We start from the raw sequence: 27,840 nt of genomic DNA, 5'->3' as shown, positions 1-27,840 counted from the left end.
GCTGGTTACTGTTTCTCAATCATGGTGACGAGGGCTTCGCCGAGGTAAGCGTGGCTACAGTGCTGCTGTCCGGCGGATGACCACTGTAGCCTCACCGCGTCTTGTCTCCTCAATGGGGCGTCTCCTTCGAGGGGGTGGCAAGCCGGCCGGAGAGAGCCGGCTCCGTCTTGGGCCGACTGGGGGAGGCCAGGCCGCCTTTGGGTGTCTCTCTACCCGAAGGGGCCCACCGCCCGTGGGACGTACTGGTAGCCCGTCGTGGATGACATCAGGGTCAACGTGGCAACAGTGCTGTGCCGGACGGGTCATGGGCACCCATACGGCGCACTGTGCCAGGCGCGCTCCGAGATTCGGGGGTGGCAGGCTTCACTGTAGCCATGCCCCGTCACATCACCGTTATGTGGATGCAGACTTCGAGGGTACGGTCTTGACCGCTTTATGGGAGCCAGTTCCTTGGAGTCGGCCTTCTCGTAGCCGGCTCCTTGGAGCCGGCCCTCCCGCGGCTTTCTTCATGAGGGCTGAAGTCGGGCCGCCTTCCAATAGCCGGCCTGCGAGACAGCCGGCCAGCGGAAGGCAGCCCCATGTCTTGGATTCTTGAGAGCCGGATCGGCTCGTAATTTTTTCAGAAAGGCCAGGGGGAGCCGGCTAGGCTACCCGTGGTCACTTACTCCGACACGTATAGTAGCTAGGGGTGGTCGGACGGCATCGGAATCAGCCTCTCTAGCGGAGGCAGAGAGCGGAGGTCGCCGAAGACGAAGACAACGGCGAACAGAGGTGACTCCAGGGGCTCCAACCAGGCGGAACAGCACCACCGAAGAGCGGCGGAGGCCCTGGAAGGGTTGCCCAGGCCTGGGAGGGCCTGGAGCTACGGAGACGACCCGAGGGGATCGCGGCGAGCTCGAGCTCGGGGACAGTGGCCCATGGCCTGCCCGGACGGGCTACAGCTTCTACAAGATCGTGGGGGTGTAGGAAGAGTGGGTGATGCTCAAGGAGGCTGGGGAGGGCTCTATTTATAGCCGAGCGTCAAGGGGGGTTCGGGATCCGCCGGTGGGCACCTAGACATGGCGCCCGGCGACGAACGGCCTCAGTGAGAGGAGGAGAAGGCGATGCAGCTCACGCGGGAACTGTGGGCGAGCGGGGACGGGCATAGGGGCGAGGGGAAGGCGACGAGCACAGTGCGCCGTGCACTATTGCATTGGCAGGACCGCGCCCGTGCTCACTGCGGCGAGCTCCAGCATCGGCGAGCGCCAGGAGGGAGTTAAGAGGTTCGGGACGATGATTGTGGCATGTTTTGGCAAGGCTAGGTAGACGGGGAAGCGAGCACGCGAGCAACAGAAACTCGCACGTGACGCAGAGCGCGTCGACATGCAGGTTGGCATCATGCACACGCGTGGTCACCGCGTGAACTCTGCCCTCAGGCCGACCTAAGTCCAAACTTCATGTCTGGCATGTTGTTCGTGGTAGTTTTAGAGTTTACCACACTTGGGTTTGATCATAGGCATAGTAGAATAGATTTTAACCGCCTGGTAAGTTTCTGATCAGTAACTTTGAGAGCTTACTATGGTCAAACTACTGGGAGTTGGGAGATGGGCTTTGGAGGTTAGCAATCATCTACTAAGGTGATGATGCACAAGAAAAAACAGACATGGTGGAGCAAGTAAAATGGTAGTTGCTATAGTTTCTACCGTTTCTGTCCAGAACAGAAATTATTTTTATGTAGCAAAAATATTCCAAAAAGTGGTGAAATATTTTTTTCTCAGGAAGGTGCCCTAGGGTTCAAAGAATATTTGTGAATTTTCTCATATTTTTGTGGGCAATAAAAATTAGGGTTGCTCTGGAGCACATTGAGCTGGCTAGGGTTTAAGAGAAGGAAATGAATATTTTTCATTTAAGAAAAATATTCAAAATATTATTTTGAGTTGAACCAGAGAGGAAATGATAGTTAGAGAGGGAAATGAGGCACTTGGGTGAAAGCCAAGGGGTACCCAGGTGTTTAAGTCCATATGAAAGGATTCAAAACTCCAAATTTCAAAATCAATTCAATTGAAAATCAGGCGAAGAACAGAGGGCAAAACCAGGCTGTCACAAACCTCCCCCACTTAGAATGAATCTTGTCCTTGAGATTCGGTTGCTTGGGAAAACCATTCTGGATAATGTGCCTTTAGAAATTCTTCCCGTTCCCAAGTTGATTCTGACTCTATATGATGCTCCCACTGAACTTTGTAGAATTTGCTTGCTTTACTACGAGTGACCTTTCCATCTGATCCAAAATTCTAACCGGCCTTTCTTCATATGTTAAATCCTTTGCCAACTCTATTTTAGTTATAATAGTCTTTTTCTCAGGCGACGATATGCATCGCCTCAATTGTGAAACATGAAACACGTTGTGCACGTCCGACAATTCAGGGGGTAGTTCCAACTGATAGGCAACAGTACCCACTAGGGACATAACTAGAAATGGACCAATAAATCTGGGTGCCAACTTTCCACGAGTCTGGAATCTCTTGACTCCTTTCATAGGAGTGACTCAGAGGTATACGTGTTCTCTGGGTTCAAAATTGATCTGTCGGTGCTTTGCATCATAATAACTCTTATGTCTAGATTTGGCCAATTGCAATCTGTCTCTGATTTCCTTAACTTGTTTCTTAGCTTCCATCATGAGATCCGTTCCGAATATACGGCTATCCCCAGTTTGAGACCAATTCAAAGGAGTGCGGCACTTACGGCCATACAAAGCCTCATATGGTGACATCTTTAGACTGGTCTGGAAGCTGTTGTTGTAAGAGAACTCGGCATCTGCCAGGCAGTCTTCCCATTTAGGTCCTTGGGCCAAAGCACAGGCTCGCAGCATATCTTCGAGTATTTGGTTTACTCGTTCTGTCTGTCCATCAGTCTGAGGATGATAAGCGGGGCTATATTTCAGCGCTGTCCCTAAGGCTTGATGGAGACATGACCAGAAAGCGGAGGTAAAAAGTGAACCTCGGTCAGAAGTGATGGTTCGGGGTACTCCATGCAGACAGACTATTCTGGATACATACAGTTGTGCAAGTTGATCTGCTCGATATGTAGTTGTAATCGGGATAAAGTGAGCTACCTTGGTTAAGGTGTCCACTATGACCCAGATTGCATCATTGCCTCGCTGAGTCTTAGGTAGTCCCATGATGAAATTGAAGGAAATATGCCCTAGACACAATAATAAAGTTATTATTTATTTCCTTATTTCATGATAAATGTTTATTATTCATGCTAGAATTGTATTAACCGGAAACATAATACATGTGTGAATACATAGCAAACATAGTGTCACTAATGGGCCTCTACTTGACTAGCTCGTTGAATCAATGATGGTTATGTTTCCTAACCATAGACATGAGTTGTCATTTGATAAACGGGATCACATCATTAGAGAATGATGTGATTTACTTGACCCATTCCATTAGCTTAGCACTTGATCATTTGTTTACTGCTATTGCTTTCTTCATGACTTATACATGTTCTTATGACTATGAGATTACGCAACTCCCGAATACCGGAGGAACACTTTGTGTGCTACCAAACATCACAATGTAACTGGGTGATTATAAAGGTGCTCTATAGGTGTCTCCGATGGTACTTGTTGAGTTGGCATAGATCAATATTAGGATTTGTCACTCCGATTATCGGAGAGGTATCTCTGGGCCCTCTTGGTAATACACATCAATATAAGCCTTGCAAGGATGATAACTAATGAGTTAGTTATGGGATGATGTATTACGGAATGAGTAAAGGGACTTGGTGGTAACGAGATTGAACTAGGTATTGGGATACCGACGATCGAATCTCGGGCAAGTAAAATACCGATGACAAAGAGAACAACATATAGTGTTGTGCGGTTTAACCGATAAAGATCTTCGTAGAATGTGTAGGAACCAATATGAGCATCCAGGTTCCACTATTGGTTATTGACCGGAGACGTGTCTCGGTCATCTCTACATAGTTCTCAAACCCGTAGGGTCCGCATGCTTAAAGTTCTTTGATGATCAATTTTATGAGTTTATATGTTTTGATGTACCGAAGGTAGTTCAGAGTCCCGGATTTGATCAAGGACATTACGAGGAGTCTCGAAATGGTCGAGACATAAAGATTGATATATTGGAAGCCTACATTTGGACATCGGAATAGTTCCGGGTGAAATCGGTATTTTACCGGAGTACCGGAGGGGTTACCGGAACCCCCCCCCCCCCCCGGGGGGCTAATGGGCCTTGTTGGGCCATAAGGGAAAGAGAGAGGGGCCGGCCTAGGGCAGGCAGCGCGCCACCTTCCCCCTTTCCGGATTGGACTACGAGAAGGGGGGCGGCGCCCCCCTTTCCTTCTCTTTCTCTCCCTGCCTTTCCCCCTCCTAGTAGGAGTAGGAAAGGGAGGAATCCTACTCCTACTAGGAGGAGGATTCCTCCTCCTAGGCGCACCAACAAGGGCCGGCCGGCCTCCCCCTTGCTCCTTTATATACAGGGGCATGGGGCACCTCTAGACACACAAGTTGATCACAAAGATCTCTCCCAGCCGTGTGCGGTGCCCCCCTCAACCTTAATCCACCTTGGTCATACTGTAGCGGTGTTTAGGCAAAGCCCTGCTGCGGTAACTTCATCAACATCATCACCACGCCATCGTGCTGAAGAAACTCTTCCCCGAGCTCTACTGGATCGTGAGTTCGGGGGACGTCACCGAGCTGAACATGTGTTGAACGCGGAGGTGCCGTACATTCGGTACTGAGGATCGGTCGATCGTGAAGATGTACGACTACATCAACCGCGTTGTCATAACACTTCCGCTTAACGGTCTACGAGGGTACATGGACAACACTCTCCCCTCTTGTTGCTATGCATCACCATGATCCTGTGTGTGCGTAGGAGAATTTCGAAATTACTATGTTCCCCAACAGTGGCATCCGAGCCTGGTTTTATGCGTAGATGTTATATGCACGAGTAGAACACAAGTGAGTTGTGGGCGATACAAGTCATACTGCTTACCAGCATGTCATACTTTGGTTCGACGGTATTGTTGGATGAAGTGGCCCGGACCGACATTATGCGTACGCTTACGCGAGACTGGTTCTACCGACGTGCTTTGCACACAGGTGGCTGGCGGGTGTCAGTTTCTCCTACTTTAGTTGAACCGAGTGTGGCTACGCCCGATCCTTGAGAAGGTTAAAACAACACTAACTTGATGAACTATCATTGTGGTTTTGATGCGTAGGTAAGAACGGTTCTTGTTCAGCCCATAGCAGCCACGTAAAACTTGCAACAACAAAGTAGAGGACGTCTAACTTGTTTTTGCAGGGCATGTTGTGATGTGATATGGTCAAGACATGATGCTATATTTATTGTATCAGATGATCATGTTTTGTAATGGAGTTATCGGCAACTGGCAGGAGCCATATGGTTGTCGCTTTATTGTATGCAATGCAATCGCCCTGTAATTGCTTTACTTTATAACTAAGCGGTAGCGATAGTCATAGAAGCAATAGTTGGCGACACGACAACGATGCTACGATAGAGATCAAGGTGTCACGCCGGTGACGATGGTGATCATGACGGTGCTTCGGAGATGGAGATCACAAGCACAAGATGATGATGGCCATATCATATCACTTATATTGATTGCATGTGATGTTTATCCTTTATGCATCTTATTCTGCTTTGTTTGACGGTAGCATTATAAGATGATCTCTCACTAAATTTGAAGATAAAAGTGTTCTCCCTGAGTATGCACCGTTGCTAAAGTTTGTCGTGCCCAGACACCACGTGATGATTGGGTGTGATAAGCTCTACGTCCATCTACAACGGGTGCAAGCCAATTTTGCACATGGAGAACACTCGGGTTAAACTTAACGAGCCTAGCATATGCAGATATGGCCTCGGAACATTGAGACCGAAAGGTCGAGCATGAATCATATAGAAGATATGATCAACATAGTGATGTTCACCATTGAAAACTACTCCATCTCACGTGATGATCAGACATGGTTTAGTTGATTTGGATCATGTGACCACTTAGATGATTAGAGGGATGTCTATCTAAGTGGGAGTTCTTAAGTAATATGATTAAATTGAACTTTAATTTATCATGAACTTAGTCCTGATAGTATTGGCATATCTATGTTGTAGATCAATAGCACGCGTTTAGCTCCCTTGTTTTATTTTTGATATGTTCCTAGAGAAAACTAAGTTGAAAGATGTTAGTAGCAATGATGCCGATTGGATCCGTGGTCTGAGGATTATCCTCATTGTTGCACAGAAGTAGTATGTCCTTAATGCACCGCTAGGTGACAGAACTATTGCAGGAGCAGATGCAGACGTTATGAACGTTTTGACAAAAGCTCGGTATGATGACTACTTGATAGTTTAGTGCACCATGCTTTACGGCTTAGAACCGGGAATTCAAAGAGGTTTTGAACGTCCTGGACCATATGAGATTTTCCAGGAGTTGAAGTTAATATTTCAAGCAAATACCCGAGTTGAGAGATATGAAGTCTCCAACAAGTTCTATAGCTAAAAGATGGAGGAGAATAGCTCAAGCAGTGAGCATGTGCTCAGATTGTCTGGGTACTACAATCACTTGAATCAAGTGGGAGTTAATCTTCCAGATAAAATAGTGATTGACAGAGTTCTCTAGTCACTATCACCAAGTTGCTAGAACTTCATGATGAACTATAATATGCAAGGGATGACGGAAACGATTCCCAAGCTCTTCGTGATGCTGAAATCGACGAAGGTAGAAAGCAAGAAAAGCATCAAATGTTGATGGTTAACAAGACCACTAGTTTCATGAAAAGGGCAAAGGAAAGAAGGATAACTTCAAGGAGAACGGCAAGCAAGTTGCTGCTCAAGTGAAGAAGCCCAAGTCTGGACCTAAGCCTGAGACTAAGTGCTTTTACTGCAAAGGGACTAGTCACTAGAAGCGGAACTGCCCCAAGTATTTGACGGATAAGAAGGATGGCAAAGTGAACAAAGGTATATTGGATATACATGTTATTGATGCATACTTTACTAGTGTTTATAGCAACCCCTTGGTATTTGATACTAGTTCAGTTACTAAGAGTAGTAACTTGAAACGGGAGTTGCAGAATGAACAGAGACTAGTTAAGGGTGAAGTAACGATGTGTGTTGGAAGTAGTTCCAAGAATGATATGATCATCATCGCACACTCCCTATACTTTCGGGATTAGTGTTGAACCTAAATAAGTGTTATTTAGTTTTTGCATTGAGCATGAATATGATTTGATCATGTTTATTGCAATACGGTTATTCATTTAAGTTAGAGAATAATTGTTATTCTGTTTACATGAATAAAACATTCTATGGTTATACACCCAATGAAAATGGTTTGTTGGATCTCAATCATAGTGATACACATAATCATAATATCGAAGCCAAAAGATGCAAAGTTAATAATGATAGTGTAACTTATTTTTGGCACTGTCGTTTAGGTCATATTGGTGTAAAGCGCATGAAGAAACTCCATGCTGATGGGCTTTTGGAATCACTTGATTGTGAATCACTTGATGCTTGCAAACCATGCCTCATGGGCAAGCTGACTAAGACTCCGTTCTCCGGAACAATGGAGCGAGCAAGTGACTTATTGGAAACAATACATGCTGATGTATGCAGTCCGGTGAGTGTTGAGGCTCGTGGCGGGTTTCGTTATTTTCTGACCTTCACAGATGATTTGAGCAGATATGGGTATATCTACTTCATGAAACATAAGTCTGAAACATTTGAAAAGTTCAAAGAACTTCAGAGTGAAGTGGAAAATCATCGTGACAAGAAAATAAAGTTTCTACGATCTGACCGCAGAGACAAATATTTGAGTTACGAGTTTGGTCTTCAATTAAAACAATGTGGAATAGTTTCACAAATTCGTGCCACCTGGAACACCACAGCATAATGGTGTGTCTGAACGTCATAACCGCACCATTATTGGATATAGTGTAATACATGATGTTTCTTACCGATTAACCACTATAGTTTTGGGGTTATGCATTAGAGGCAGCTGCATTCACGTTAAAAAGAGCACCATCTAAATCCATTGAGACGACACTATATGAACTGTGGTTTGGCAAGAAACCAAAGTTGTCATTTCTTAAAGTTTGGGGTTGCGATGCTTATAAGAAAAGGTTTCATCCTGATAAGTTCAAACCCAAATCGGAGAAATGTGTCTTCATAGGATACCCAAAGGATACAGTTGGGTACGCCTTCTATCACAGATCCGAAGGCAAGACATGCGTTGATGAGAATGGATCCTTTCTAGAGAACGAGTTTCTCTCGAAAGAAGTGAGTGGGAGGAAAGTAGAACTTGATGAGGTAACTGTACCTGCTCCCTTATTGGAAAGTAGATCATCACAGAAATTTGTTTCTGTGACTCCTGCCCCAATTAGTGAGGAACCTAATGATGATGATCATGTAACTTCAGATCAAGTTACTACCGAACCTCGTAGGTTAACCAGAGTGAGATCCGCACCAGAGTGGTATGGTAATCCTGTTCTGGAGGTCATGTTAATTGACCATGACGAACCCACAAACTATGAGGAAGCGATGATTAGCCCAGATTCTGCAAAATGGCTTGAGGCCATGAAATATGAGATGAGATCTATGTATGAGAACAAAGTGTGGACTTTGGTTGACTTGCCCGATGATCGGAAAGCCATAAAAAATAAATGGATCTTCAGGAGGAAGACGGACGCTGATAGTAGTGTTACTATCTACAAAGCTAGACTTGTCAAAAAAAGGTTTTGACAAAGTTCAAGGTGTTGACTACGATGAGATTTTCTCACTCGTAGCGATGCTTAACTCTGTCCGAATCATTTTAGAAAATTGCCACATTTTATGAAATCTGGCAAATGAATGTCAAAACTATATTCCTTAATGGATTTCTTAAAGAAGAGTTCTATATGATGCAACCAGAAGGTTTCGTCGATCCTAAAGGTGCTAACAAAATGTGCAAGCTCCAGTGATCCATCTATGGACTGGTGCAAGCATCTCAAAGTTGGAATATACGCTTTGATGAGTTGATCAAAGCATATAGTTTTATACAGACTTGTGGTGAAGCCTGTATTTACAAGAAAGTGAGTAGGAGCATACAGCATTTCTGATAAATATATGTGAATGACATATTGTTGATCGGAAATAATGTAGAATTTTATGGAAAGCATAAAGGAATATTTGAAAGGAGTTTTTCAAATAAAGACCACGGTGAAGCTACTTACATATTGAGCATCAAGACCTATAGAGATAGATCAAGACGCTTGATAAATTTTTTCAATGAGTACATACCTTGACAAGATTTTGAAGTAGTTCAAAATGGAACAGTCAAAGAAAGAGTTCTTGCCTGTGTTACAAGGTGTGAAATTGAGTAAGACTCAAAACCCGACCACAGTAGAAGATAGAAAGAGAATGAAAGTCATTCCCTATGCCTCAGCCATAGGTTCTATAAAGTATGCCATGCTGTATACCAGATCTATTGTATACCCTACACTGAGGGAGTACAATAGTGATCTAGGAGTAGATCACTGAACAGCGGTCAAAATTATCCTTAGTGGAATAAGGATATGTTTCTCGATTATGGAGGTGACAAAAGGTTCATTGTAAAGGGTTACGTCGATGCAAATTTTGACACTGATCCAGAGTCTCAATCTGGATATATATTGATAGTGGGAGCAATTAGCTAAAGTAGCTCCGTGCAGAGCATTGTAGACATAGAAATTTGCAAAATACATACGGATCTGAATGTGGCAGACCCGTAGACTAAACTTCTCTCACAAGCAAAACATGATCACACCTTAGTACTCTTTGGGTGTTAATCACATAGCGACGTGAACTAGATTATTAACTCTAGTAAACCCTTTGGGTGTTGGTCAAATGACGATGTGAACTATAGGTGTTAATCACATGGTGATGTGAACTATTGGTGTCAAATCACATGGCGATATGAACTAGATTATTGACTCTAGTGCAAGTGGGAGACTGAAGGAAATATGCCCTAGAGGCAATAATAAAGTTATTGTTTATTTCCTTATTTCATGATAAATGTTTATTATTCATGCTAGAATTGTATTAATGGGAAACATAATACATGTGTGAATACAAAGACAAACATAGTGTCACTAGTATGCCTCTACTTGACAAACTCATTGAATCAATGATGGTTATGTTTCCTAACCATAGACATGACTTGTCATTTGATTAACGGGATCACATCATTAGAGAATGATGTGATTGACTTGACCCATTCCGTTAGCTTAGCACTTGATCGTTTGTTTACTGCTATTGCTTTCTTCATGACTTATACAAGTTCTTATGACTATGAAATTATGCAATTCCCGAATACCAGAGGAACACTTTGTGTGCTACCAAATGTCACAACGTAACTGGGTGATTATAAAGGTGCTCTACAGGTGTCTTCGATGGTACTTGTTGAGTTGGCATAGATCAAGATTAGGATTTGTCACTCCTATTGCCGGAGAGGTATCTCTGGGCCCTCTCGATAATACACATCACTATAAGCCTTGCAAGCATGATAACTAATGAGTTAGTTACGGGATGATGTATTACAGAACGAGTAAAGAGACTTGCCGGTAACGAGATTGAACTAGGTACTGGGATACCGACGATCGAATCTCGGGCAAGTAACATACCGATGACAAAGAGAACAATGTATAGTGTTGTGCGGTTTGACCGATAAAGATCTTCGTAGAATATGTAGGAACCAATATGAGAATCCAGGTTCCGCTATTAGTTTTGACCGGAGACGTGTCTCGGTCATGTCTACATAGTTCTCGAACCCGTAGGGTCCGCACGCTTAAAGTTCTGTGACGATCGGTTTTATGAGTTTATATGTTTTGATGTACCAAAGGTAGTTCGGAGTCCCGGATTTGATCACGGACATGACGAGGAGTCTTGAAATGGTCGAGACATAAAGATTGACATATTGGAAGCCTACATTTGGACATCGGAATAGTTCCGGGTGAAATCAGGATTTTACTAGAGTACCGGAGGGGTTACCGGAACCCCCCGGGGGCTAATGGGCCTTGTTGGGCCATAAGGGAAAGAGGGAGGGGCCGGCCTAGGGCTGGCAGCGCGCCCCCTTCCCCCTGTCCGAATTGGACTAGGAGAAGGGTGGCGCCCCCCTTTCCTTCTCTTTCTCTCCCTGCCTTTACCCCTCCTAGTAGGAGTAGGAAAGGGAGGAATCCTACTCCTACTAGGAGGAGGATTCCTCCTCCTAGGCACGCCAACAAGGGCCGCCGGCCTCCCCCTTGCTCCTTTATATACAAGGGCAGGGGGAACCTCTAGACACACAAGTTGATCACAAAGATCTCTCCCAGCCGTGTGCGGTGCCCCCCTCCACCATAATCCACCTCGGTCATACTATAGCGGCATTTAGGCGAAGCCCTGCTGCGGTAACTTCATGAACATCATCACCACGCCGTCGTGCTGACGAAACTCTTCCCCGAGCTCTACTGGATCATGAGTTCGTGGGACGTCACCGAGCTGAACGTATGCTGAATGTGGAGGTGCCATACATTCGGTACTGAGGATCGGTCAATCATGAAGACGTACGACTACATCAACCGCGTTGTCATAATGCTTCCTCTTAACGGTCTACGAGGGTACGTGGACAACACTCTCCCCTCTCGTTGCTATGCATCACCATGATCCTGTGTGTGCGTAGGAGAATTTTGAAATTACTACGTTCCCCAACAGAAATCTATGCAGACATCATCCCATTTCCATTGTGAAACTGGCAGCGGTTGGAGAAGTCCGGCTGGCTTCTGATGCTCTGCCTTCACTCTGTTGCATATGTCGCAACAGGCCCCAAAATAGGCAATGTCTTTCTTCATTCCATCCCACCAGAATATTTGTCGAAGGTCTTCATACATTTTCATACCGCCAGGGTGAATGGAATACGAAGATTCGTGTGCTTCTGACAGGATTTTCTGCTTTAAATCCAGCTGATTGGGTACACAAATCCTTCCACGGAATCGAAGGGTACCCAATGGTTCCTTTGAGAAATCTGAGGTCTGTCCTGCTACCATATTCTTGGCGTGTTTCTGCAGGACGTTGTCAGCTGGCTAGGCCTTGCAGATCTCTTCCTCAAGTGTGGGGGCAACTTGCAAAATATTAGCAAGGCCAACATCAACTATGACCAGGTTGAGCTGATCAATCTCCTCTTGAAGTTTAGGAGGCAAGGATTTCAATATGGCATTTAGGCTGACATGCTTTCGACTGAGTGCATCGGCAACCACGTTGGCCTTACCCTAGTGGTAATTTATTCCAAGATCATAATCCATGACTAACTCAAGCCACCTTCGTTGATGGAGATTTAAATATGGCTGAGTAAATATATACTTGAGACTTTTACGATCGGTAAAAATTTGGCACCTCTTCCCGATGAGGTAGTGTCTCCAAATTTTTAGAGCATGAACCACCGCGGCCAATTCTAGATCATGAGTAGGATAATTTCCCTCGTGGGGTCGTAGCTGTCGCGATGCATATGCTACTACCTTGCCGTCTTGCATAAGTATGCATCCAAGCCCTTGTTTGGAGGCGTCGCAGTACACATCAAAACTGCGGTAGATATCTGGAAGAGTCAACATAGGTGTGGTCGTCAGCCGTATCTTTAGCTCCATGAAACTTTTCTCACAGTCCTCAGTCCATTAAAACTTCTTATCCTTTTTTAGCAGCTCCGTCATAGGTTTAGTAATCTTGGAAAACCCCGCAATGAAACGACGGTAATATTCGGCTAATCCAAGAAAACTCCGGATCTGTGATACGGTTGCGGGCGGCAACCAATCGAGCACATCCTCTACTTTGCTTGGGTCCACGGCTATACCTTCGGCGGATAGCACATGTCCAAGAAATCCAACTTTCTTCAGCCAAAACTCGTATTTACTGAATTTGGCGTATAGCTGATGGTCATGGAGTTGTTGTACCACTGCACGGAGGTGTTCTTTGTGATCGTCTTCACTTTTTGAGTATATAAGTATGTCATCGATGAAGACTACCACGAATTTATCAAGGAAGTCCATGAATACTTTATTCATAAATATGCACGAAGAAGGCAGGGGCATTGGTGAGACCAAAGGACATAACTGTATATTCATGAAGACTGTATCGAGTGGTGAATGCAGTCTTAGGAATATCTTCCTTTTTAATCATGAGTTGGTGACATCCTATCCGTAAACCAATCTTGGAGAATACCTTGGCCCCACTGAGCTTATCAAACAAGTCATCAATCCTTGGCAGTGGATATTTATTTTTGATGGTGACATCGTTCAGCTGACGGTAATCCACACACATGCGGAGGCTGCCATCCTTCTTGTCCACAAATATAGCAGGTGATCCCCATGGTGAAGAGCGGAGGCGGATATATCCTTTCTTGAGCATTTCATTAAGCTGTTTCTTTAGCTCCACTAATTCGGATGAGGGCATCCGGTAATACTTCTTGTATAACGGTGCGGTTCCGGGCACAAGATCTATTGCAAACTCAAGCTCTCGATCTGGTGGCATGCCTGGCAGTTCTTCTAGAAATACATCCGGAAACTCACTGACCACAGGAATTAATTCCAACTCAGCCACATCGGTGAAGACCATTTCTTTCTTGGGTATGCTTCTGCGAGCATAGAATTTGGTAGCCTGCCCCTTCTGACTGGTCAAACTGACTTCTCGGGTTGCTCAATTTATGCATACTTGATATTGAGTCAACCAATTCATACCCAGGATAACATCCAACTTTATAGACTCAATGATTATCAAGCAGGATGGAAAATGGACTCTGTTGATTTTGATTTCCAGATTATGGCAGACCAGATTTCTCTTGATTAAGGATCCCGGGGTTTGTACCAGCATATTCTTGCCCAAAAAGCGAACAAGGAAATTTGTTTTGGGCAACAAAACTCCGAGAAATAAAAGAGTGGGAAGCCCCAGAGTCAAATAAAATTACGGCAGGTATGTTATTAACAGAAAACATACCAATGATGACTTTAAGGTTCTCTTGTGCTTCATCTGCGGAGAGGTGATGTACGTGCCCAGTAATGTTTTGCTGGTTTGGGCATGACTCCATAAAGTTGACTTGTGGCCTGATTAGTGCACTTGCCTTGCCGTTCTTGGGACACTACCTGGCATAATGTCCGGTTTGCCCACAACTGAAGCAAGAATTGTTGCGTTGGCGCTCATCGTGCACTGGGTTGGTCACGACTTTCTTGACTTGGGTGGTGGTCTTGTTAACATTCTGTTGCCAATTGGGCTTGTATTCCACCTGAGTCTGCTGCCAGGTATGAGCCTTTTGCATGGGTTGCCCTTCCTTCTTTGGCTCAAACTTGCACCTGTGGTCGTTGTTAGTAGGCCTGTTGTCCGACACGAGCTTGTGCTCCCTTTCAGCAATGAAAGCTTTGTTTACCAGAGTTTGGAAATCTGGGAAATCAAACGTACTAAGGGTACACCGGAGTTGCGGGTTTAATCCACCAAGAAATCTATCAATCTTTCTTTCCTCGGTGGCCATGTCATGAAGGGGGTAATGGGCCAGATGATTGAATTTTTGCAAATATTCTCCCACAGACTGATTTCCTTGGAGGAGTGCGAGAAATTCACGCTGCTTAGTCTTCATAATTCCAGTGGGGATATGATATTTCCGGAACTGATCCTTCAATTTTGACCAGGTGATTTCTTCATTAGCAGGCCACATGGCTTTTGCATTTTCCCACCATATGGCAGCAGCGCCTTCAAGGTAATGAGTTGCAAATGGAACTTTATCATCTTCTTCAATACGAGCAATCTCAAGCTTTCTCTCAATGGTTCATAGCCAATTGTCTGCATCCAAGGGATCAATAACCTGACTGAAACTGGGAGGCTTGGTCCTCTGAAAGTCTGACAGCTTGGAGTGATGTCCATTCTCGTTTCCATTATGTCCAACCACAGCTTGCACACTTCTTAATATTTCAATTAGATCATTATTCCTCCTTTCCTCAAACATATGCAGAATTTGCTCGATGGAGGGCGGATTTGGTGATGGAGGCGGTGGTGGAACGTACGGCTCGGGGGGTGTCCTGCCTGTCGTGCGGAACGACAAACATGAGTACCCTCATGAACGTTGCTACTGTTGCCTCCCCGCGGCATCCTATTGTGGATTTTTCCCAAGACAACGCAACTGAGATGAGAAACATCCAAAAGTAAATTGGGGAAAAGCCAGCAACAAGTCCTGAGAGAAACCGAAATAACGAAGAAAATATGGCGAATAAAATAGAGTTCCAACATAATTATACATAGACTCATACATGAAAGATACTCAACATGATAGGTTCAGCTACTCTCATACAGGAAACGAGACATCATGACTCGTACAACTACATCCGTACACCATCCGGACGACTGTGAATACTCAGAAGCTCTACTGCTCTGCTGGTGCTGCGGGGTCCTCTCCTGAAACGGACTCGGATCCTGAACGGTGACCGCTCTTGGATCACAAACGTACTAACCTCATGGTCTTAACTAGGGGTACCTCGTGATCTTTCCGGCGACCACAACCACGACCAACATTCGGTCTCAAACGGTGATCCTTCCGGCGATCACAACCACGACCAACACTTGGTCTCAAACAGCAAGATGACCTTCCCGCCATCATCAACAGTGCAAATTCATAACTTATTGTGCAAGATTTATTAAATGTTGACCCATGGTGTGACCTACTTTCGAGCGTGTCTGTAACCGTGGACTCGGCTATCAATAGATTAATACACTCTACAGAGGTAGCGCATTGTACCCACACCACGGAACCTGTAAGTGCATCTAGTGCCACCCCTAGTTGGTTTTGGAGTATTGACGACAAACCTAGTTGAGGGACTAATGTGTTTGTGAGAGTTGCAGGATAACACAGGTAGAAGTCCCTCATTGATTCGGTTTTCCTACTAGAGATGACCCCTAAAAATGTATGAAGACATTGAAGTCAGAGGTGGTATGTGAAGACATTCACATTAAAGACTATGACAAGAGAAGACATCGCATGAAGACTATGGAGCGCGAAGACTTAGATCTTCTGTAGTTCTTTTTCTTCTTTGTTGAGTCATAGGAACCACCATACTGTTAAGTGGGGTCCAAGAAAACCAGTTAGAATGACTGAAGTGATGCTTAACCAAAATCCTATGTCTTTGAGTGAAGACTATGAGAGCGAATCTTGTTCAGAGTTGGACAAGTCAGCTTTCCTTGTAGCCCAAGTAAAGTTGCCGTGTGTGTTTGAAATCTGATCGTTGGAACATGTGTCAGTTCCTTAGTGACCCAGGGTCATTTCGGACATATCAGGTCGGGTTGCCTAGTGGCTATAAATAGCCCACCCCCTACAACCATAAACGGTTGGCTGCTCAGAGTTAAAGTACGGCTTTTGTCGTTTGAGAGCAACCCACCTCGAAGCCTTTGAGAGAGAATTCCTAGAGAGGATAAAGCCCTAACCACCCAGAGCCAAAGAGTGTTAGGCATCACTTAAGTCTTCTTGTTTGTGTGATCTGAAGACTTATTACACTTGAGGACTGTGAATCCTCCAGCCGGTTAGGCGTCGCGTTCTGAGCATCCAAGAGTCATTGTGGATCGCTGGTGAACAAAGTCTGTGAAGGTTTGGAAGTCTACCTTGAAGACTTACCAGAGTTATTGGGCGAGGACTGGGTGTCCTTAGCTCAAGGGGAATAAGGTGAAGACGAGGTCCTCTGAGTTTAATCTCAACCTCCCTAACCAGACGTACAGTTGTCACATCAATTGGAACTGGTCCAACAAATCATTGTCTTCAACGAGTCACTGGTTTCATCCTTCCCTTCCCTTTACTTACTGTTGGTTCTTGTGAAGTCATTGTACGATAGCATCACCATTCGACTTCACTAAGTGATTACGTGTACTGATTGGCTTCTCAATATCTTCCTACCTGATCCTTACTACCTAGTTGCTATTAGTCATTGTGCTTTCACTTCATTGAATACGTGACTATGGTTTGCCTAGTGTAGTCTACCTTCCGCTGCATGATAATAGGTTTATTTCTATCGTTTGTCTTTGAAACTTTCATGTTTTGAAGACTTCCATAAAAACCGCCTATTCACCCCCCCCTCTAGTCGATCACTAGCACTTTCAATTGGTATCAAAGCAAGGTACTTCCTTGTTCTGTGTGATTCGGTTTAACCACCTGGAGTTTTAGCTATGTCGACTGCAGGGATAATTATAGTCTCCGCTGCGTGCCCCGTCTTCGATGGAACTGAATATCCCTACTGGAAGAATAAGATGCGCATGCATCTTGAAGCCATTAATGTCGACCTATGGTATGTCGTCAAGAACGATGTTCCCAAGGCTGGAGAAGGTGTCACTGCCGCTGATGTCAAGAAGTTCGTTCAACTGGACTCTACTGCCAAGAATATCATTTGTGGTCATCTGACCAAAGGACAGTATGGCCGCGTGAGTGCTTTGGAAACATCTAAGCTAGTCTAGGACTGGCTATCCAAGGTCAACGAAGGCGTCTCAACCTAGAGAGATCAGAGAATCAGTGTCCTTCGCAACCTCTTCAACCGCTTCAAGAGAAATGACAATGAGAATGTCCAACTCACGTTTGATCGACTCACTGACATCACAAATGAGCTTCAAGCCCTCGGCGCTACTGAGATCACCAAGCATGAAGTTGTCAAGACACTCCTGAGATCACTTGACAGTTCGTTTGACACCCTAGCCCTGATGATTCAAGAACGTCCTGATTTCAAGACACTCGATCCGTCTGACATACTTGAGAGGTTCAACACACACGAGTTTCAGCTTTCTGAGAAAAGAGACATCTACGGTCCCAACTATGGGCGAACTCGTGCCTTGAAGGCAAAGGCTGTCTCCTCATCTGAAGAAGAATCTGACAGCAGTTCTGATGATCCTGAAGACATTGGAAGGGAGCTTGCTATGCTTGTGAAGAAGTTCCAAAAAATCACCAAGAAGAAAGGCCTCAGAAAGTCTTCACGATCAAGCTCAAGGAATGATGAAGCTTCTGCTCATGACTACAAGAAGAGAACATGTCACAAGTGCAAGAAACCTGGCCACTACATCTCTGAGTGTCCACAGTGGGACAATGAGAACAACAAGAAGAAGAAGAGCAAGGAGTATGACTCTAACGACAAGAAGAAGAAGAAATACTCAAAATCTTCTTCCAAGTCTTCCTCCAAGTCTTCATCACACAAGATGAGCTCATCTGGCAAGGCACGTGCGTTTGTTGGCAAGGAAATGGACTCTGAGGAGGAGTCCGCTTCTGAGGAGGCGGAGGTGGAGTCTGAGGAGGAGTCCGCTTCTGAGGAGGCGGAGGTGGAGTATGAGGAGGAGTCCGATTCTGGCGTTGCAAGTCTGGCTACAGCATACGTTGCCAAGTCCATCTTCAACACTGAAGACAATGACTTCATCACCGACACCGATGCAAATGACAAGGACTACTCCGCTCCTTTCTACTGCTTCATGGCACGTGGTGCCAAGGTAAACACACACACTACTCACTATCAAACATCTAGTGACGATGACTCTGATTGTGGTTCCAAACCCAGCTACAAAACACTTGCTAAAATTGCAACTGAACAACAGAAAGCTATGGAACACATTCAAAAACTGTTAGACAAAAGCGATGATCTGTTAGACGCTGAAATGACTCGATCTCAGTCCTTAATCGAAGACATAAAAAATCTTCACGTTAAGTATGAGGAACTTGAAAGTCGTCATGAAACGCTCTCAACAACTCATGAAAGGCTTTCCTATGATTATCTTCAAATGAAGCAAGATCTTGAGAAATTGAGAGCGGCTCATGAAGATCTTCACAAGGAAAACGAGTCACTTCGCGCCGAACAGATCAGATCAGCTCAGGAAGGATTTGAACCACCATGTCTTAAATGCATTGAGCGTGATAACGCTACTTCTGTTGCTGAATGTTCTACTGCTGCTACTGTTGCAATATCTTCAACTGTTGATGTGGTAACTAACCCCTCTGCTGAGGACATCACTACTATTGCTGATGAGAATGCTAGGTTGAATACACTGCTTGAAACAGGGATGTACAAAAGTGTCAAAGGGCATCAGACACTATGTGATGTCCTCAAAAGGCAGATCCTGAACCGAAACCCTAGGAAAGAGGGTGTCGGGTTCGAAAGGAAAATGAATGTTGATGGCTCTTACTGGAAACCTGAGCAGTACCCCAAAGCCACATGTGTTGCTGCAAAGGAACCTTCAGCAGATCCATCGACCCTATCTGGCTTCACTTGTGCTAACCCCATTGTTATTGATGAATCCTTTGATGCAAACTATAAACTGTTTAAGAATCAGAATGGTGAAGTGTTTGCCAGGTACATTGGTACTAACTGCAGGAATGGACCGCCTATGAAGAAGATCTGGGTGCCGAAAAGGTGTTTGGAGAATCTTCCTGTGAATGTCATCATGACACCACAAGTGAAGAAGACAAACCCCAGACCACAGGCTTCATACGGTCCAAAGGCTTCATACAGATAGAGGACTCACCAGAGTCACACTAACGCAAATGTTTTGCAGGGAAGCCATACTCAGGCCTATGAATATGAGTGTGGTCCATCAAACCGCCATGTTCATAAGACCAAGAACTATTCTACTTATTCTTATGAGTACTATTGTCCACCTGCAAGACTTTTTGCTAGGGCTCCAAAGCCAAAGTTCTCAGATGCTGCACTTAGACTTATTGCTTCGAAGCCACCCCTGAAGATGTGGGTGGCTAAGAAAGCTTAAATCTCTTTTGCAGGGAAAGGTCTCCAGCCGAAAACCAAAATCATCTGACACTATTGCTGGGGACCTTAAACATCTTGTAGGGCGCAAGATCAAATGCCCAAATGGTCTTACTATGTACTTTGTTTCTGAATCGCTTGCAACTTGCCCTATCAGTCCTAATCTTGATCTAAGCTTTAATAATCCACTGGTTCGTCAAATGTTTTTTCGTCACAATTCTCTTCGTGAAGCCTATCCCCCTAACTGCACTGTAGGGTACGACACTAGCTGCTTCAGAATGGATTATTGATAGTGGGTGTACAAATCGCATGACTGGCAAGCGAAGCCTTCTCATGGACTCAACTTTACGTCCATCTGACAAAAGTCACATCACATTTGCTGACACTGGTAAAAGCAAGGTATTGGGTCTAGGTAGAGTTGCAATCTCAAAGGATCAACACATGGATAAAGTCATGCTTGTTGAATCCCTTGGTTTCAACTTAATGTCTGTCTCAATGCTTTGCGATTTAAACATGATTGTGATGTTTGGAAAATATCGTTGCCTTGTACTAATGGAATCTGACAAGTCTCTAGTGTTTGAAGGGTATCGGAAAGATGATTTGTACGTGGTAGATTTCTCAGCAGGACCACAACTTGCCGTATGTCTTCTAGCAAAAGCTTCTGAATGCTGGCTCTGGCATCGAAGGCTAGGGCATGCTGGCATGAGGAACCTCCACACCCTTGCAAGGAAGAAGCATGTCATAGGCATCGAGGGCGTCAAGTTCAAGAAGGATCACTTATGCGGTGCCTGTGAAGCAGGAAAGATGACGAGGGCCAAGCATCCCTCGAAGACAATCATGACAACGACTCAACCCTTCGAACTGCTACACATGGATCTTTTCGGTCCCACTCATTACTCAACTCTTACTACTACTTCTTATCTCTATGGCTTTGTCATTGTTGATGATTATTCAAGATATACTTGGGTGCATATAATCCTTTACAAGACTGAAGTGCAGGATGTCTTCAGACGCTTCGCCAATCGAGCAATGAACAACTATGGCGCCAAGATAAAGCACATCAGAAGTGACAATGGCACTGAATTCAAGAACACTGGCCTAGATACATATCTTGATACTTTGGGCATCACACATGAATTCTCAGCTCCGTACACGCCACAGCAGAATGGCGTCGTCGAACGCAAGAACAGAACACTTATTGAGATGGCTCGGACGATGCTTGATGAATACAAGACTCCAAGAAAATTCTGGCCTGAAGCCATTGACACTGCATGCCATATCATCAATTGTGTTTATCTTCACAAGCTTCTGAACAAGACATCCTATGAGCTCCTTACTGGCAAGAAGCCAAATGTCAGTTACTTTAGAGTATTTGGCGCCAGGTGCTGGATCAAGGATCCACATCACACTTCAAAATTTGCACCAAAAGCACATGAGGGTTTTATGCTTGGATATGGAAAGGATTCGCACTCCTACAGAGTCTTCAATCTCTTTCATTATAAAGTGGTTGAAACAGTGGATGTGCGGTTCGATGAGACTAACGGCTCACAAAGAGAGCACCTGCCAAATGTGCTAGATGAAGTTCCATCCAGTGAATCAATCAAACTTATGGGAACTGGAGAAATCATACCTTCTGAAGCTCAACCTGAAGAAGAACTTATCATCTCCGCACCTGATCAACCTTAAGATAATGCTTAGCCTGAAGACAATCCCTCTAACAATGACAATGATCAGCAAGAGCAAAATCTTCGTCCTGTACATCCTCGTGTTGCAAATGAAGTGCAGATTGAGAGAATAATTGATAGCATCAATGCACCAGGTCCACTCACTCGTTCAAGGGCAACACAGCTAGCAAATTTCTGTGGGCACTTCGCATTCGTCTCAATAACAGAACCCAAGAAAGTTGAAGAAGCCTTCATGGAACCTGAATGGATTCAAGCTATGCAAGAAGAGCTTCAACAATTTGAGCTGAATAATGTATGGGAACTGGTTAAGTGTCCTGATCCTCGGAAGCACAATATAATAGGCACCAAATGGATATATCGCAACAAGCAAGATGAGCATGGTCAAGTTGTCAGAAACAAAGCTCATCTCGTTGCTCAAGGATACACTCAAGTTGAAGGGATTGACTTCGATGAAACATTTGCTCCTATGGCTAGACTTGAAGCCATACACATACTGCTGGCCTATGCAAATCATCATAACATACTTCTATATCAAATGGATGTGAAGAGCGCTTTTCTCAATGGCAAGATTGAAGAAGAAGTATATGTTGCACAACCGCCTGGCTTTGAAGATCCAAAACATCCTGACATGGTGTACAAGCTCAACAAGGCACTGTATGGCCTCAAACAAGCCCCTCAGGCTTGGTATGACACACTCAAAGACTTCCTGAAGAGCAAAGGCTTCAAATCTGGTTCCCTCGACCCCACTCTCTTCACGAAGACATATGATGGTGAACTGTTTGTGTGCCAAATATACGTGGATGACATTATCTTCGGCTGCACCAATCAGAAATACAATGAAGAGTTTGGATATATGATGCAAGAGCAATATCAGATGTCCATGATCGGTGAGCTGAAGTTCTTCCTTGGTCTTCAAATACGTCAGCAACGCAACGGCATCTTTATATCTCAAGAGAAGTATCTCAAAGATTGCCTGAAGAAGTTTGGTATGCAAGACTACAAAGGCTTCACGGCGCCAATGCCAGCCAAACATTATCTGGGTCCCGGCGACAATGGTAAAGAGTTTGATCAAAAGGTATACCGCTCCATGATTGGTTCTTTACTTTATCTATGTGCATCTAGGCGAGATATTATGCTTAGTGTTTGCATGTGTGCTCGATTCCAAGCGGAACCAAAGGAATCGCATCACTTAGCAGTGAAGCGAATTCTTTGATATTTGGCTTACACCCCAACTCTAGGATTATGGTATCCAAAGGGCTCAGAGTTTGATCTGGTTGGATTCTCGGATGCTGATTATGCTGGTGACAAGGTGGATCGCAAGTCTACATCAGGCACATGTCATTTTCTGGGACGATCACTTGTATGTTGGTCTTCAAAGAAGCAGAACTGTGTATCTCTCTCCACTACTGAATGTGAATACATTGCTGCTGGATCTTGCTGCGCTCAGCTTCTGTGGATGAAGCAAACACTCAAAGACTATGGCATTCATCTGAAGCAAGTGCCACTCTACTGCAACAACGAAAGCGCCATCAAGATTGCCAACAACCCAGTTCAGCACTCGAAGACAAAGCACATTGAAATTCGTCATCACTTTCTCAAAGATCATGTTGTGAAGGAAGATATTGATATCATACACGTCAACACTGAAGAGCAATTGGCAGATATCTTCACCAAGCCCTTGGATGAGAAGAGATATTGCAAGTTACGGTGTGAGCTAAATATCTTGGAATCCTCAAATGTCCTGTGATCAGGCACACATCCTAACACTTATGCATATTGATGACTTAGATGTGCAACACATGAAGTAAAGTATATCTTTAATCAATGAAGACATACATTCTAAGTGTGAATACATTAATGTGGAATTTGACTTCGGAGCGCCAAGATAATTGTGCGCCCTGTCTGGGTCTAATACTTCCTATACGGTGGGTAACGCCACCACCAAATTTTTATGTTTGAAGTGTTTCACTCATGGCGTTACGTTTGGTATGTCTTCACATTTGGTTTGGCTTCAATCTCAACTTGTCTTCATGATTATCTTCATGATGTTGATTTGACTGCTTTTCTTATATATACTAGTGTTCTGTCCTCTACAGCATTCACTTATAGCTATGTCTTCTTGCTGAATCTTTTGAACTAAGTGAATGTGATCAAACCCTAACCCTAACCTCTCTGTGCTTTCTATCTAAAACTCTATCTCTCCAAATCATATGCATTCTCTTGAAACTGTCGAATGTCTTCTCTGCGTCCTTGTCAGCAGAAGATACAGAGATAAACATTAAGTCCGCTTTCAATGCTAATTCCTTCAGCTGAAACCCGGAGAAGTGGGAACGACCACCCACAATCCAGACGTGCGTGGGAACATGGAACAACCTCCGATATGTTGCATGATGGCCACGTGTTCTTCAGATGTGAATCGCCAGGGGCACCTGTGTAATAACGCTGTGCCGTCCCTGTCCCTATAAATACACGCCTCACCACAGTCATTATTCTTTATTCCACTCTCACACAAACCCTAGCGCCACCTCTAGCCCTCGACGATGCCGGCGACGAAGCGCTTAGCTGCCACGACCTCTCCGACGCCGTCTTCACGCCGGCCGCGTACATCATCTTCTCCGCCGTCGCCGTAGGTGTCCTCCGTCGCCAAGTTAGGGCACGGATGATCAAACTGCTCTGCCTCCTCTTCCACTCCGTCTAGAAGTTCTTTGTGTGGTAAATAAAACTTCCTTTTTACGGCCTCTTTGATCCTATAGATTCGTCACTTTCTACCACAAGTTGTTTCTGTTCACACAAGTCGGATCTATTTCATACTGCATCTCATAAAATGCCTAGTATGTTCACTTATGCTTCACAAAGTAGTTAGATTCCTCACTTGTACTGATCCGTGGATTCATACAAATCTGGAACCAGCTCCTTATCTATGAGTGAATGTCTTCGCACGATGAGGTCAATGTCTTCTAAACTGATTTATCTTCAAAATCTTCTGAGAATGCATATGACCTCTTCCCCTTCCCTCGCACCTTAATGTTGTCACAGGTACATGTCCGTGGGAGAATCCCTTGGTTCTCATAGTCTGCATTCATTTGCAGAATTCTTACAGCATCATATAAATTCTCCCGAAGCCAGTTCCTGTTTGTCCAGCAAGCGAAATCCTTTGAAGCCTTTGAACGTATTGAAGCCATTCAGTTTAAAGTTCATGGCTGCAGAGAAATCAGCAAGGAAGGGTGGCAGAAAGCGTTGAGGTGAAACATCAAGAGATCTGCCCGATGACCTCTCAGAGCTGTACAAGACAGATCCAGAAGAGGATTACAATCAGCGCAAGACACAAATCCAATGGATTCGACGATATTGGGCAGAACAGTGGTTCAAGTATAGGTTTGTGACCAAGGAATATGCTGAGAAGAATGCCATCAAGCGACCATGGGGAGACATCCTATACAGAAATCTTCAACCAGGTCCAGAGATGAAGCCATTGAACAAGGCTTCTATCCCTGCATGGTCCGTGGACCACAGCCTGCGGATGCTGACCCATCGTCACTGTTATGGTGTCGTGATGACAATCTGTTCAAGCGCAACTTCCAGTTTGCCCAGAATTCGGCGAAGCAGAACAAGAAGTCATTGGGACTAGACTTCAACCCTGGTCCCTCTGCTCCCCGTGCCAATGGCACCCGCGAAGCTGAACCCAATCTTGTTGGGCCCTTCTACAACCTGGACGGTCTTATCACTCATATCATGGTTCAAGGGACAGCCGTGGATGAGCCTGCAGATGACGCTGAATCTGATGAAGTGCCTGCACCACCGAAGCCACAAAAACAGAAGAAGCCTAAAGCTTCAAAGCCTGCCTCAGCACCAAAAATATCACGGGCAAAGCCACTGGCTACTGCACCTCCTGAAGACAGTGTGCAGTCTGAAGATTTGTCACGCATCTCCAAGCCCCCGAAAGTCAAGATGCCTCTGCAACACACCAGCCAAGAACTGACTGCTGCTGCTATTCTGCGCAACGATGCCATTGATCTGTCCAGCAATGAAGATCTTGCAGATGACGCTCTTGAGAAACTGATCAAGAGCAAAGAAGAAGCAGAAATCTTCAATAATTTGCCTCTCTTTGATGTGGCAATCATCCATAACTTCATTGATGAGTGGTTTGACACGTCCAACCTCAGCTTTGAAGATCTGCAACTTCTGATTGGCCTCAGTGTCGCCTTCCATGGCGCCATTGCTTCAGAGCTAGATATAGCCCAGCGCATCGTTGAACTGAAGCAGAAGATCGACTTTGAGAAAGCTCAGTTTAAGAAGCATATGGCCAAGCTCAGCGTGCAAGAGGTCAAGAACTTCAAGATCATGCTGCACGAGCTCAAAGAAGCCTTTCTCAAGAAGCGTGAAGAAGCTCAAGGTTCTCGTGAGCGCATGAAGAGCCTGGCTGACAAGTGTGTGCAAGCCTACAATGAGGCTGAGAAGTGCAAGGCCCTTGGTCGTCCTGACATCGACCCCAGGATGGCTGTAAAGAAGAAGAAGAAGCCCGCTGTGGCCGAACCCGACGCACCAAGGCAGGAAGCACATCCCATTGTCTTCCCAGCCAGCATGACTGGCTCGAAGCCAAAGGCCAGGTCAACCGCTTCAGAACTGAAGAAGACGAGGACTGCTGAGGCTGAAGCCAAAAAGAGGAAACATCATGAAGCCTCTGATGCTACTCCCTCCAAGAAGAAGCGCAAGACCAAGAAGGATCGGGCTGCTCCCATAGAGCCCTTAGTTGTTGAACCTATCTCCATGGTTCGCCCTGCCGCTGAACATCAAGAGCGCCAACTGACTGTCCATGAGCCTGTTCCATAGAGGCTCATGAAGCTGAAGACATTCCAGCAGCTGATCCCACCGCTGCTGAAGACATTGGTCACCATGACAATGTTGACGATGATGTAGTTCTTCCTTTGATCGAGCAGCAATAGGTATCATCGCCTGTGCTTACGCACAGCGAACTCATCAGCATTGGTCGTCCTCTGACGCCAATTGCTCAGGATGCATCATGGGCTGATCACCCACAACAACAAGTCACACCACCCCGGCAAGAAGAAGAAGACGACTTTGAGGACCAGCCAACTCCATCTCCAAAGGCGCTGCCAGCGTTCCACAGGCTTCACAAAGGATCAAGGTCTCAAGTCCCTCCTTTCAGCATTCTAGAAGGAGAAGTGCCTCACCAATCTATTGCATGTCAATTGTTTCCAGATGCCACTCCTACTGTGACTGAATCCGAAGCCAAATTGGCTGAAGACATTCCGGCTGCATCAGCCGATGACACCCAAGAAGAAGAACATGCCCCTACTCCCCCAACTACTGAAGAAGCTGTTCTCGAGGAGAACGTGTCTGTGCCCGACTCTCCAGCTCACCAAGTGGAGGTAGAAAATCTTGAGGCTGCCACCACCAACACGAATGAAGCCACTGACGTTGTCATGGCTGAAGCAAATGTGGAACCTACACCAACCCATGAACCAGAAGTCAGCGAAGCCAATGATGCTACTGCTCCTGTTCCTGCGCCTGCTGTTGGTCCTCAGTTTGACTATCATATTGAGCATAGGCCTCAGGTACAGAAGCCAATGCCAAGGTTGCCCAGGTTTCCAGGTCCTGCATCAGCACCTGGATCCTTTAATGTCAATGGCTTCAAAGCAGACAACACCTTCTTCAATAGCTCCAAGAACCTCTACTCAAGGGAAAGAATATCTTCTGATCGGTTCTGGACCTATCCGCAGCGAAGTTATTACTCATGCATTTTGTACAATCAAGGTCACATCTTCCCTCATATGCGTCTTGACACCGAAGCAATAACTGGTATGCCCTGCTTGGAAGAAGCTCTGGATTGCTTCAAAGAGGTTGGATTGTTGCCCTTCGTCACCGACCAAGAGCACTGGAACGAAGAGTTGCTGCTCCAATTTTATGCCACTCTTCACATACGAGGCTACAACAGAGATCCGAAGACTTGGGTCCTTGAGTGGATGACTGGAAATGTTCATCACGAAGCCAAGGCCTTTGATATCATTGAGCTCACTGGTCTGCCCACTCTTGGAGATCTCTATGAACCTGGCCGTCAGCTTCACAGTGAAGCTATGGAGAGCATCTTTCAGAAGCCTGAACCGAACATGAGTCAGATGCTTAGTATGATGAAGCCTTTGCCTCCAGATGCTGCATATCCTAAGGAGTTCTTTGTTGAATACCTTGAGTATCTGCCACGGACTATCTATCACATTATAAGGCTCTGGCCCATCAAAGGACATTCTCCACATACAAAGCTAGAAGGTGCAATGAAGACTTTGGTCTTCTATATTCTTCACGGCAAATGCTTCAACGCACAAGACTTCTTCATCCGCCAACTTGCTGCATCAGGATCTAATCTTTTTGGCT

The sequence above is a fragment of the Triticum dicoccoides genome, chromosome 7A, assembly GCF_002162155.2.
Source record: "Triticum dicoccoides isolate Atlit2015 ecotype Zavitan chromosome 7A, WEW_v2.0, whole genome shotgun sequence".
Classification (NCBI taxonomy): domain Eukaryota; kingdom Viridiplantae; phylum Streptophyta; class Magnoliopsida; order Poales; family Poaceae; genus Triticum; species Triticum dicoccoides.
This window is presented reverse-complemented; position numbering follows the sequence as displayed.